The 14,620-nt window shown below is 35.5% G+C and overlaps 1 long non-coding RNA gene and 1 pseudogene across 3 annotated transcripts; one reads left to right on the top strand and one right to left on the bottom strand.

Moving 5' to 3' along the window:
- Nucleotides 1-7,818: 7,818 nt before the first annotated feature.
- LOC104781583 (calmodulin-binding protein 25 pseudogene) lies at nt 7,819-9,004 on the bottom strand (annotated as a pseudogene). Its single transcript, XR_015597105.1, has one exon. The product of XR_015597105.1 is annotated as a calmodulin-binding protein 25 pseudogene (transcript).
- A 1,494-nt stretch (nt 9,005-10,498) lies between these two features.
- On the top strand, nt 10,499-14,281 carry LOC104781582 (uncharacterized). Of its 2 annotated transcripts, XR_015597100.1 has the most exons (4): nt 10,512-10,781; nt 11,118-11,156; nt 11,834-11,915; nt 14,001-14,281. It is a non-coding gene; the product is annotated as an uncharacterized LOC104781582 (long non-coding RNA). The 2 variants fall into 2 exon arrangements; XR_015597099.1 differs by lacking the exon at nt 14,001-14,281 and having other exon boundaries at nt 10,499-10,781; nt 11,834-12,117.
- Nucleotides 14,282-14,620: the final 339 nt, after the last annotated feature.

Raw genomic sequence — 14,620 nt, 5'->3', positions numbered from 1 at the left:
GATTTAACAAATTTACCTAAAATAACCATAATTAACCGAGTATAACCTTTCTTTTTGTATATTTAAAGTTTATTTTAAAGTTTTTTTCATAATTATTACAAATTTACTTGTATTGAATTTTTATTTTTAGCATACCAAATATATATGTTTTTACGATTTTGTTCGTTACTTGATAAGTTAAATTATATGGATTTGGTTATTTTGATTTAAGAATTTTATACACCGTAAATTGAATTATTCCTATCAAATATACATATATTAATTTAATAAGTTACATAAGGTTGCTTCGTTTGTGCTAGTTTAGGTCTGGTTCAATATTTAACACAACGAACAACATCAACGACACAAGAATTAGTTTTGCCGTTTACCTTTGTCGGCGACACTCTCGACGGATCTACTCGGCGGTTTGACGAGGCAGTTCAGCTCACGGTTCAATCCAGCGGTGGTTAGTTACGTAACCATGCATGACTCCACAATCAAAAACCAAAAAACAAGGCAACGAATAATAAGACAATGTCCATAAGAAATCTAGGGTTTGTTAGTGTAAGCTTGAAGTAAAGCTTGGAGACCAAGCTAATCAAAGAGAAATGGAAATTGGAGATTATATTTAGGAGATATCTAGATATAATAGGAATAAGAAGTTTTCCATTTAAGATTAGGAGAATATACTTAAGAACTTATATATATAGGGGATGCTGAGATGTAGCAGAACCTAAGAAAGATTAAGTTTGAGAGTTTGTGAGAGCTTAAAGTTTTGAGGTATTTTCTTTGAGCTAATAAAGAGAGTTATTCTTCAAACTTCTTAGTTCTTAATCTTTTCTTCTATATTTGGTATCAGAGCAAGAAGATCAGGAATCTGTGAGAAGATGACAGACGACGGGAGTTCGGATAACAAAGACAAGCAGATTGCAGTAACAGGAGACAAACCAAAAGAAGGAACATCTTCATCGTCCTCAATATCATGTCCCATGCTGAACACAACTAACTACACGGTTTGGGCCATAAAGATGAGTTTTGTGCTTAAGGTTAACAAGGTCTGGGAGGCAGTCGAAACAGAGCTGATCGATAGTGATAAGAACAACCTAGCATAGCGTTAATTCTGCAATCTATACCGAAAGCTCTTATACTACAAGTCGGAGGCTTAGGCATAGCAAAGAAAGTCTGGGAAACAATTCAGAATCGACATGTAGGAGCTGAGAGGGTCAAAGAGGCGAGATTACAGACCTTAATGGCTGAATTCGACAGACTCAAGATGAAGGAATCAGAGAAGATTGATGATTTTGCAGAAAAACTTTCTGCAATCTCCTCAAAAACAGCTTCTCTCGGAGAAACTATTGAAGAGTCAAAACTTGTTAAGAAATTCTTATCGAGTCTTCCAAGAAGGAAGTTCATACATATGGTTGCTTCTCTCGAGCAGGTGTTAAACCTCAATACCGTAAGCTTCGAGGATATTGTTGGTAGGTTAAAAGCCTATGAGGAACGTATCTCTGAGGAAGAAGATGCTCAAGAGGATCAAAACAAACTTATGTATGTTAACCAAGAGTCACAAAGTCGAGAATACAATGGAGAATACAGGGGAAGAGGACGTGGTGGAAGAACCTTCAGAGGAAGAGGACGTGGTCGCAGTACTTGGAAGGATCCGTCCCAGGTTGTCTGTTTCAGATGTGACAAGGTAGGTCATTTTGCTTCACAATGTCCAGAGCGTTTGATGAAACTAGGCATAGTGGAAGCAAAAGAAAGTGAAGTTAAAGATACAGAAGAAGCTGATCAACTTATGATGCATGAAGTTGTCTATCTAAATGAAAAATACTGCAGACCGAGTAAGTTTGAAGCCAACACAGATGAGAATAATGTTTGGTATCTCGACAACGGTGCAAGCAATCATATGACTGGAGATCAGAGATATTTTGACACACTTGATCAGTCAATAACTGGGAAGGTTAGATTTGGAGATGACTCAAGGATCGATATCAAAGGAAAAGGGACAATTGCTTTTGTTGATTCATATGGAAAGTCGAGAGTAATGTCTGAAGTATATTTCATCCCGGAGCTAAGGAGCAACATCATAAGCTTAGGACAAGCTACAGAGGCTGGTTGTGATATTCATTTAAAGGGAGAATACCTAACAATGAGAGATCAAAATGGAAACCTATTGGTTAAAACAGAGAGGTCCAAGAATCGGTTGTATAAAGTTAACATGCGATTAACAAACAGTGTTTGTTTAAATCTCTTAGCTACAAGAGAATCAAGTATGTGGCATGCTAGGATGGGACACGTTAACTATACTACATTGTCATCAATGTTTACCAATGAGCATGTGTTGGGAGGTCCAAGTAAACCACTTGACAAAGAGATTTGTGGCTCATGTTTACTTGGTAAGCAGTCTACACAACCTTTTCCGCAAGCAACTAACTTTCGATCAACAAAGAGGCTAGCACTTATACATGGAGATCTCTGCGGTCCAATAACACCAAGCACAAGCGCTGGAAATCGATACATATTTGTGCTCATCGACGATTATTCACGGTACATGTGGACCATCCTTCTAAAGGAGAAGAGTGAAGCCATGGAGAAGTTCAAGAAGTTCAAAACAATGGTGGAAAAGGAAACAGAAGAAAAGATTCAGACCTTTAGAACCGACAGAGGAGGGGAGTTTGTATCTCATGAGTTCAACTCTTTTTGCGAAGATTCTGGCATTGCTCGACACTTAACAGCTCCGTATACTCCGCAACAGAATGGAGTTGTGGAACGTCGAAACAGAACTTTGATGGAGATGACAAGAAGTGTTCTGAAACACATGAAGATGCCAAACTATCTGTGGGGTGAAGCTGTTCTACATTCGACTTATTTACTGAACCGGGTTGTGACAAGATCACTCAAGGATCAAACCCCATATGAGTGTTATCGAGGTAGAAAGCCGACGGTTGGACATGTTCGAGTCTTTGGCTGTATTGCATATGCTAAGACAGACAAAGCTCAACTAAAAAAACTGAATGATAGAACTCGTTGTCTTGTTCACTTAGGAACCGAGCCTGGTTCCAAAGCATATAGGTTGTTTGATCCTGACACCAAGAGAGTCATAGTTAGCCGTGATGTTGTGTTCGATGAAGCAAAAGGGTGGAATTGGAGTAAGAATAATTCTGGACAGGATGGAGAAGAGAGTTTTGAGTTTACAATTGATGGGGTAAGAGGTGATGATCACAGAAAGGATAAGATACACAAGTTGTCTGAACAACCTGTGGTCTTGGATGACACATTTAGTGAAGAAACTGGAGGAGATGAGCAATCAAACTCAGATGATGAACCGCCTGCAGAACTTGAAGAACTGTCTGCAATAATTCCTCAAGAAGAAGGTAAAAGAATACGAACTAAGCCAAAGTACCTCGATGATTATGTTTGCTTTCAGATCGCACAAGAAGAAGGAGAATTGGCATTGCTCTGTTTAAACAATGAACCGAGGACCTTTGGAGAAGCTAGTGAGTCCATAGAATGGAGACGAGCCTGTGAGGAAGAACTTGAGTCTATTGAAAAGTTCAAAGTCTGGGATCTTGTAGACTTACCTGTAGGATCAAAACCAATTGGCTTGAAGTGGGTCTTTAAGATTAAACGAAATTCAGATGGGAGCATAAATAAGTACAAAGCGCGACTAGTGGCTAAGGGTTATGTTCAGAAACATGGTGTGGAATTTGATGAAGTATTTGCACCAGTTGCAAGGATCGAAACAATCAGACTGCTGCTTGATCTTGCTGCTTCTTATGGTTGGGAGATACATCATTTGGATGTCAAAACAGCCTTTCTACATGGTGAGCTTGAGGAGTTAGTACATGTGAGTCAACCAGAGGGATTTGTGAAGAAAGGAAAAGAGGAGAAAGTCTATAGACTCAACAAGGCCTTGTACGGCTTAAAGCAAGCTCCTAGAGCTTGGAACAACAAGCTGAATCGAATTCTCATGGAGTTTGGTTTTGTTCGTTGCTCAAAGGAACCCTCAGTATATAGAAAGAGTTCTGATCATGATCTTTTGATAGTAGGAGTGTATGTTGACGACTTGTTTGTCACGGGAACAAGTCTAGAGATCATAATGAGGTTTAAGGAGGAGATGTCATCGATGTTTGACATGAGTGATCTCGGGAAATTGTCATACTATCTTGGAATTCAGGTAAAGCAACATCAAGGAGGAATAACGCTTGATCAAACGGGTTATGCATTGAAGATTTTAGAGGAAGCTGGCTTACGAAACTGCAACTTGGTTCACACACCAATGGAAGCAGAGTTGAAGCTATCAAAGGCAGAGAAAGAGGAAGAAATTGATGCGACTGTTTATCGCAAGCGAGTAGGTTGTCTTCGATACTTACTTCACACTTGACCGGATCTCTCATACTGTGTGGGAATTTTGTCGAGATATATGCAGAGTCCAAGAGTTTCACATGGTGCAGCCTTGAAACAATGTTTGCGGTACCTAAAGGGAACTGTAAGCTTGGGACTGTCTTATGAAAGATCAAGGTTGCCTAAACTTGTTGGTTACAGTGACTCTAGTCACAGTGGTGATCCAGCTGATGGTAGAAGTACTTATGGACATATCTTCTATTTGGGAACAGTCCGATCACATGGTGCTCAAGGAAGCAAGATGTCGTGGCTTTATCATCTTGTGAAGCTGAGTATATGGCAGGGACGGAAGCTGCTAAACAAGCAATTTGGTTGCAGGATTTGTTGGCAGAAATCACTGGGAATTTGGTTGAGAAGATTGTTATTCGAATCGATAATGAATCAGCAATTGCATTAACAAAGAACCCAGTATTTCATGGACGTAGTAAGCATATTGCTCGGCGATACCACTTCATAAGAGAATGTGTCGAAAATGGGCAGGTAGAAGTAGAGCACATTGAAGGTATCAGACAGAAGGCGGACATTCTCACAAAGGCGTTAGGAAGAATCAAGTTCAAGCAAATGAGAGAGCTTATGGGAGTTAGAGACTTGGCAGCATTGGAGTTCAAGCTTAAGGAGGAGTATGTTGGTGTAAGCTTGAAGTAAAGCTTGGAGACCAAGCTAATCAAAGAGAAATGGAAATTGGAGATTATATTTAGGAGATATCTAGATATAATAGGAATAAGAAATTTTCCATTTAAGATTAGGAGAATATACTTAAGAACTTATATATATAGGGGATGCTGAGATGTAGCAGAACCTAAGAAAGATTAAGTTTGAGAGTTTGTGAGAGCTTAAAGTTTTGAGGTATTTTCTTTGAGCTAATAAAGAGAGTTATTCTTCAAACTTCTTAGTTCTTAATCTTTTCTTCTATAGGGTTTCCTTAATTCTAGTCTAGACGAAGGCTACCGCTGCTCCGATGACAGCGGGTGGCTTACCAACAATGGTGGCCAACGGTGGTGAGCAACAGATCTCCCGTGACTTCTTTCTCTCCTTCTTAACAATTCTCGGCTCCGTTCAAATGTAGCGATTCACAAGGAGGGCAGCAACAATGGTGGCAGAGCCGGACTCACATGGAAGTCAAACATTTCAATGGGTACTCACATAGTCCACATGGAGTGTAGTAGGACCGTAGGAGCAGCCATTAAAGCGCTACACATATGTATACAATCATCATCACCTGAAACTCTGCTATAGTTCGAGAATTAGACAATTTGGCTTTAAATATATGAAATTCCTTATGATAGTCTGATAGATTTCCACTAAAGCATATGTCTACACTATTGTGCCCTATGCAATGTGGCTCTGTTTCGGAGAAACTCAAATGTGAGCAGCATCTGTAATTTCCATAGTCTATACTTCACATTAGCCATACTTAAAATCCAGTATAGAAATGGTTAGTTGAGACAATACTTGTGAAACCTGTATTGACTTGTTTTGATTAACTTGTTGACAAGTGTTGTTGGATCCATCTTAATACTTGAATTCTTAAAATGCATCATTTGGAAGTTCCCATGTTTCCACATTTAGTCTTTAGCCTAAAGGTATATTGTTGGTCGTAAACTTACCTATTCAGATTATCTATTTGTCCAAGGAGGACAAAGGATTCATACTTTTGTGGAATAGGATTTTATAGTGAGACTGAGTTGTTGTAATCTGCATTTTCAAGTTTTCACTGTTTGGAACTTCTGGATTGATTACTTGTCGTACTAACTATAAGGTCCTGCTATCTGAAACATATGCAGAACCTATATATGTTGCTTAAGAAGGTTTCTTGGTTAAAATGACATAACTCAAAAACATATGAGAAACAGAGGTGAGCTGGTAGAGCTAGATTTCATGTTTTTCCAAGTGTTTGCAGAGCTCAGAACACGCTTCACCAGTAAAGTGTAGGCTAAAAATATCAAATCAACAGATGATTTCAAAAGATAAAAGTAGAGATCAACTTGTAGAAGATGTGAACACACTAATTCTTGTTTATCTACCTTGTTTTTTGTTTACTTCTGCAATAGAACCAAAGGGAACAACTTACTCAATACCTCCTGCGTGTACGGTTGTTTATATCATACTCACGGATTAATAATACTCAGTTAGAAGTAAACCTAACACAGAATAATATTCATTTATGTGTCGTCCTCGTAATTAAAAGTTCAAAGACCGACCCACATGTGACGATAGATAAGTGTCTAAATCTGATTGAGAGACAAAGTAGATGATAGTATCCCTAATAAACCCATCTCAGGTGCAACCACCAACAACCATTTCTATATTTGTCGCCTTCACATTAGTCTTCGTTCTGAGTTCTGACTACTGTGTATATAAATTATATAATCGATTTGGTCAATCTATGGTCCCTCCTTATATTAATTGCCCGGTTAGTCTTCTTCCACCCACCGTCCACACAACATGTTACCAATATTTACAAAAATTGAGTTTAAGTGAATAGATCCAACAAAAACTGAACAAAGGTGTGAAGTGCATCCAACAAATCTAGCGTCAACCTTTTGATTAAAACGTTACGGAATATCTTAAGCAAAGTGTTTTTGTTTTTTTTTTAAAGAGTTTACGTTACGTTTTGTTAATAATGGGCAAGTTTAATCTCTAAACGGGAGATTGGTGGTGTGTCGTGTAATTCAGGAATCAAAGAATCAACGCAAAATGACGATTAACAGTCAAACTAAGAACACAACGACTGATGATGAATTGATGATCAATGCTTCCTATTTTGTAGCATTGACATTGACTCACTTTATAACTGACCCTGACCCTAAGAAGGTGTTTGAAAAAAATAAAAATTGAAACTTGGAATAAACTTCAAATTGTTTTACGACTTTTCTCATATTATAAATTAATACATATATTACTAGTCTTTAAACTTTAGTATGTGTTTTCTGATCACCAAACCCATTAGGAGAGTTTATTATAACTTTTTTTTTTTTTTACGATGTAATCTTTTTGACTTGGGGGTGGTTGTTGTCGCATTATCGTTTACTTTGACATGCTCTCCTTCCTTGCAGTAGTTGTTGAAAGCTAATCTTCTCTTTTAGTGCTAAATTATTTGTTGTTGTTAAACACTACGCTTAATTCTGTTCATGTTAAGATTTGGTAAGAGAAAAAGGAAAAATAAAAAATACTCATATGGATTTGTATCAAGTAATGGAAACATTATTGTAGTGGGGATAAACGTAAATGATTGTCTTATGTGTGATTGTTTGCCAAAAAAAAAAAAAAATGTGTGATATTGACAACATGTATGTTCATGGGACCATCAAAGATATTCCCCCTAAAGCTTCTTCTGATGAGATGAAAAAAATCTAATCTTACATTCTTACCTTTACGGCCTTATATTATCATCAGTGATTAATCATAAACCAAAACTAATCACTGAGGCTGATTGAAACGATATATGATTAATGACGAAATTAATGAAGATTAAAAAAAAAAAAGTTTTTTTGATTAACCATATGATTCCTCCAAAAGTATGAACAAAGAGAATCCCATAGCCACAAAAGCTAAAGGATGAAAAAACAAAGATCATTCATAGAGAAATACAAAGATAACAAAAAAAAAAAAGGATCTAATTAAGTAAAAAGGATTACATCTACAAAAAAAAAAACAGTAATTAAAAATTACATAACTGTCCACGATTCAAGAGTTGGGAAGCTCGGGTAACTATCTAATTCCACGGCGGACCCACCACTGACGTTCCCCGGCGGCGTCGTCGTCGTCGCGGCACTTGACTGAGGATGAAACGAGCCGATCTGAGCTGATACAGAACCCAAATCTGTAACGATGTTCTCTTGGTGATGGTTAGACAAAAACGACGACGTATCAAGTGTCGGAACAGCTGAAGAAGACCGATCGAAGCTCCCGCACGACGGTGGCAGTCTACTAGAGAGCCTATGCGGCTCCGGCTTCACAAGAGGAGCGAAAATGCCGTTAGGAGAACCACCGATGAACTTAGCTCCGGTGACTTGCTGAACCATCTGCCGGAAATTAGCCGCGTCCGCCGTTATAAAAGTGGTCTGAGATTTCTTCGACGAAACTCGAGATCGGCGTTTCGTCTGTTTACCACCGGAAACACCAGGACCACGTTTCCGTTTCCCTCCACCACCACCACCGGCGCCGGCGAGTTCCGGATCTGAGCCGAAAGAGACGTTAGAGAGAGTCTGAGGAGGAGAAAGATCGGAGACAACAACGGCAGTTGGAGAAGAATCGAAGAAAGAAGAAGGAGAAAGAGGTGAGTCGGTTGAAGTGGAGATGGATCTGTGAAGAGCTTTAGCGATTATATCACTATCGTGAGAGAAGGAATCAGAGATTAGCCATGAATCTATGTTGAAGCTTTGACGGAATGACCACGGTTCAACGCTCGCTAATCCCTCCGACGACGCCATGACTCACCGGAATATTTCGTAATCGGAGGTTTAAAAAAAAAAAAAAAAAAAGAGCTCTCTCTGTTTTTTTTAATAATTAATTAATATTTGAGAGATGAAGATGATGAGATAGTGAAAATTAAAAATGCGATGATGAAATTGGAAGGAGAGATAAATACTTATATAAATAGGACGGCGTAGAGAGAGAAACCGCGTAGAGAAGAGAGAGAGAGAAAGGTGAATAAGACACGCGTCAGCAGTATTGTACGGAACTCTGACTCAGCATCTCTCTCTCTCTCTCTGTTCGTCTTACTAAGCCCAGTAAGTACTTACTTAATTAAGGATTATGGCGTTCGCTAATCTCTTCGGAAGAAGATAAACAATTCAAACTTTGAAGAAGCAAAATCAAAATTAACGTAAGGGAAAAGCTATAGAGGGTTACATAAAATGATAAATGCAAGTAAAATATCTGAATATATGTATAACCTATATATTCAACAATATTTAGATAACACTACTAGTATTTTGTTGGGTCAACAAATTTTAGTCACACTATACTATTATAACTTTTAAGTGGTTCCTTTTTTTTATTTTCTTTGTGTTGATTTTTGTCAAGCTTTCAAATTTTATGGCCAGTGAGAGAGAGAAGCATCGTATTTAATTTTTGTTTCCTTTTATATATTCTAGTGGGACAAATTATGGCTAGTGATTTGTTTTCTGTCTAAATCCATATACCACCACCAACCTACAAACAATAAAACAGAACATATATACACAAATATCGTAAATTGCAAGGGAATCGTTCATTAAAAGAGAAAGAATATAAGCTGATCATAAATCCTCCAACCATGGTTGACCAGTTCTACAACTTTTTTAATACTACTATAATTTCAGTCATTTTCTTGTGGATATCCATACATATCAATATATTGTTTGACCTATTTAATTTTCTTTATTTTCAATTAGGTGGACTAGTGACAATTTTGTGAAGCCAGTGAGTGGCAAGTGTTATTTAATATTTTATTTTGTTGAAATATACATTATAGCTGATGATGTTTTATTTTTATCAAATGAAAGTTTTTAGACAGTTTAACTTTTATCACTAGTCTAATTCTTTGAACCGGATTATTTATTTTGGATCAGAGGCACCATGTGAATGTTTTATTAGCTTCTAGATCCTTAGTAATGAAAATAAGCTATAAGTTTCTTGAAAATAAGATATATGTGTCCCTTTGTCAACTTGTAAAATCTAGAACATACAGGTCGATTAACTCCAGTTAGTAGTTTGTAACTCAAAGTCTAAAAACTAACAAGTGTTTAAAAAAGCGACAGATATAGTTTCACCATTATATGATGAAGCTGTAACGTGGGGAATGATCGGAAGTGAGTATGAATGAGGCTTTTTGCATGAAACATGCATGCATGAACTGGATCTGAAATACTAATGATTATCTTATCTCTACCACGTCATCAATCTCCTCCTCCTGTAAAAACGCGTTTTTTCACGTATCCCGATGTCTCTTTCTCCTGAGAGCATGGCCAGTGGTGTTTTATTGGGATACTCAGACTATTTTTAAGCCAAAAAAAAAAGAAAAATTAAAAGAATTGGCCCACAAATTAGTAGAACCGTTACTGTGCAGAGTATCGGAAAAACGCTGGAAGCAACGCTATGTGGCAGCTTCTGGTTGGATGTCTTTTAAAAGATAAAAAACCAATTTTTTTTTTCATTTTCTTTTCCTCTTTTCCCGAACTCTCTCTCCTTCCTCCCTCGACGAACCGATGAATCTCTTCTGATTCTTCAGTTTTCATAGATTTCCTTGAATCGATTGGTTTTTACGGTAGACTTGCTCTAAGAGACCCTAAAACCCTCTGTTGTGTTGGCTTGTGACTTGCTCTTAGACAATCTCGATTCTCTCTCTCTATATTCGTCGAAGGCAGACGACGACAAATTTCTCCGACAAGTCTCTGTTACTCATCAATCTCTTGGTTAGTAAGCTGAATTGGATTTAGCATCTATCGCCTTCCATTTGTTTTTTTTCCATACTTTATTGACACAATCGCTTTGAATTCACATTTCTTCTTGGTGGTAGATAATAAAGCTATAATCCACATGTGGAATCGAAATGTGTAATAGTATAATCTGCTGTTGTTAGTTGTTTCTCTCGCGTAATAAAAATTTCAGTGATTGATTATTGCTTGTGGGAATGAGAATATCTTTGTTGTGTATTCTCTCGGTACACTATCCTTAAACCCTTTGGCTTATGCAATTGCATGATCTATGTGTGGAATTGAGATGATAGATCAGTGTTGTTTTTTCCTCAGATGATTGCTGGGCCAAAATTGCTCGTGACATATATCAAGGTATTAAACCCATCTTTTTGTTTCCTTGTTTCACTTCTTGTTCTGCAGTTTTGCTAGTTTTGATCTAATATTTGCTTTCAGTTTTTGTTTGAACAAGGTAATTCATTGAAACTGTGAATCTTGTTTGATTTAGATTAGGTGAAAATATTGAATGCTTGGTAGTTGTGAATGAATGAATCAGTGCTGAAGATTATAGGTGTGATAAGCTTTCTTCAACTGATATTTGTGTTGGTTCCTTTGGTTTTGTTTCATAAGTCTGTGCAAAGTTTTGTTCTCCCTCTGTGTGATTTATAGGCTGATTCTCTGTTCTACTGTTTTGTTCTTTGATCAAAGCTTGAATCGGTTTGTGTTATGTTCTGTTCTTTATCAATGTTATGCTTTGTTCTTTGATTCGTTTATGTTCTGTTATGTTCTTTGATCAAAGCTTGAATTGGTTTGTGTTATGTTCTGTTCTTTATCAATGTTATGCTTTGTTCTTTGATCCGTTTATGATCTGTTATGTTCTTTGATGAAAGCGTGAATCGGTTTGTGCTATGTTCTGTTCTGTATCAATGTTATGCTTTGTTCTTTGATCCGTTTATGTTCTTTGATGAAAGCTTGGATCGGTTTGTGTTATGTTCTGTTTCAATTTTCTACGCTTTTTCATCAATTTGATTTGTTCTACTGTTTTTTTTGAGGTTTAATGGTTGAGCTGTGAAAGAAGCTGGAGGGAAGACTAGTGAGCCTGAGATTTTCCCTGCATCAACTGATTCTCGATATGTATGTCTCAATCCTCAAGGCTTACACATCATATGTTTTATATGGCATTGTTTAGGATTTGAATGTCTGAGTTTTTTTTTTTATGATTACTGCAAGTATTGAGAGAATGAGCACATAATTTTTTTCAACTTGCAAAGCAGTTTCTGTTTTATGATTGAGAAACTTATGAAGGTTTTTCTAGTGGAAGATGATTTTGGTTTAAGTTCTTATTAGGTTGCTTAAATTAATTTAATATTAATTATATGATTAATTTATTTTTGATTAACTCATATGGATTACTCCATTGGCCATGGTCTCACTTCCCTTACACATTACACTGTCCCCACCGACCCATTCTTCCTTTTTCTCCTCCTTTTCAAAATATCAAAATCTAATTCATTTGAATTGCACATGTCTTTGTTCTTTTTTTTAAAGAATTTTTATATATAAAGAATTTATATATATATATATTTATAATCCACCAAATAGTCTATACTTTTTTTTTCTTTTATATTTCCAATTATCTTTACTGACTTTATTATATATATATATATGTGATTCTACATATATGTAGGTCTATAGTCTCCGAACTACAATAGACGGATTGGGTTTTGCTAAGTGTTGAGTTCACTAAAATAGAAGCCACTAACGAATAATTTAATTGCAACTTTCTTTATTTTCGTGATGCAACTTAATTATATAATCTGGTTGTTTTCATCGATGCATATTGTTTGAACAAAATTAATCGATTCGTTTAGAGACTATGGAAACAGGAAATAAATGTTGAATAATTGCTTTTATTGATCAAAATATCGAGCTCAAATACAAGAGTTTAAGGTACAACAAGTCAATTTAGGAACTGTAGCAATGTTTTGGAATTGAATCGTGTGGCTGTGTTTTTAGTCTCTTGTTTCGCTCTCGATTTCATGTCGTATTGTGTTAATATCGCTCCCTTTTTCATAGAGAAGTGTCTTTACCCTAATCCTCGTGGGATTTGGATTTGAGTAACCACCTCTACATAAGATAAGGTCGTTTCGAATATTCTCCTGAAGAAATAAACTCGAATATTCTCTTAATATACTAGTAGCCATATCCCGTTGCGACCAGTTTTAACTCAATATTTATTATTACGGTCAATATTGACTCAATATTCTAGAGAATGCATAATTCTTCATTATTTATAAAATATGTTATAATTATAATAGAATTTATCTATTATAGTTTACATGATCAAAATTATGCCCAACATATATAGTTTAGCATCAATATAAAAAGCATATCAGCATACCGTATTATTACATAGTAGTATTTATTTATGTCAAATTAGAAAAAGCATTTGTCCTGATATTCAATAATATTGTCTTTTTAACTTGTCTTGTGCGTCTTTCAACGCATGTTCCCAGTGTTATCAAGCGCGGAATCTTGGTCTTGCGATGTCAGAAAGCAAATATTAGTATATCACTAGTAGTACATTTACTTATTTGTTTACGGACATCAATATCTAACTCACTTTTATTCCACGTAAAAACGTAGTTAATTGAATCCTTAGTCTATATTTATACATCGATGAGTATATGATTTAAAAACGTATTTGTTATTAGTACTAAAATTGAATAAATTCCCTTTTTGTATAACTAATTTATAAGCAGCTTTTTGTTGTTGTTGTTGTTGTTGTCGTTGTTGTTTACTATGCGAATATTTCAATTGTAATGAATACGAGACATATGGTATCTTTGTGCGAGTACACATATGTGGCATTATCTAAAAAGGTACACAAATAATATGGTACAGTACTACTTGTAATTGACTAGGTGTTTGTCAATAATATCCACTAAATTATTGAAAGAGTCCTAATTAACTTACTTATTTCGCCCACGAAAATTAATATTTTCACGAGGGAGTAATACATACATACATATATAGTCATATATTATATAATATGTACTTGATTGATATATAGGACGAAGCTGATTGCGTGAAGAAATTAGTTAAGTTGATTGGATTGGTAGATAAAGAATCTCATAAGAATACAAATGTGTGTAATACAGTATATACACAGAGATATAAAATATGGATTGGAAACTAATAAATTCTGAACAATTACAGAGTTTGATGATATAATATAAAGCGAAGAAGATGGACCCCGTAAACAAAAAGAGATGGACCAATCTTTTACACAACTCTCTTCGTTAGACTCCGAATGGAGATAAAGGCGTAGCAGATCTAGCAGATCTAGAAGATCAAAACGGAAAAAGTGAATCTAGCGGATTTAGTGAAACAAGTGTGGATCTAGTGGATCAAACAGTTTAAAATTTATGTTTGAATGGTAAAAATGGTTCAAAGTACTGTACAAATTTAAAATAATATATTTCAATTTTAAATTAGTATTTAATTTTTCATAAGTAGATTCTAATTAATATTGTATTATATGAATATTAATTATTTTTACATACTAAATTTGAGTTTTCTTATAATTTTGTATTACATTAGTGTGTAGACATGAATCATAAATCTTATATAATTGTGTATATATATAATATATGTTGATGGTATAAACATTTATAATATTATACATATACAATTATAAACCTTAGTCAAAAGCATAAAAATATTATACATATACAATTATAACTTTTCCTCACTAAAAGTTTACAAACCTTATTTGCTATTAAATTTTTATTCATAATATTGTCTTATTAACATACTTAGATCTCTATTTTTTAAAA

The sequence above is a fragment of the Camelina sativa genome, chromosome 4 (assembly GCF_030686135.1).
Source record: "Camelina sativa cultivar CO46 ecotype springtype chromosome 4, ASM3068613v1".
Lineage (NCBI taxonomy): Eukaryota > Viridiplantae > Streptophyta > Magnoliopsida > Brassicales > Brassicaceae > Camelina > Camelina sativa.
This window is presented reverse-complemented; position numbering and strand designations above follow the sequence as displayed.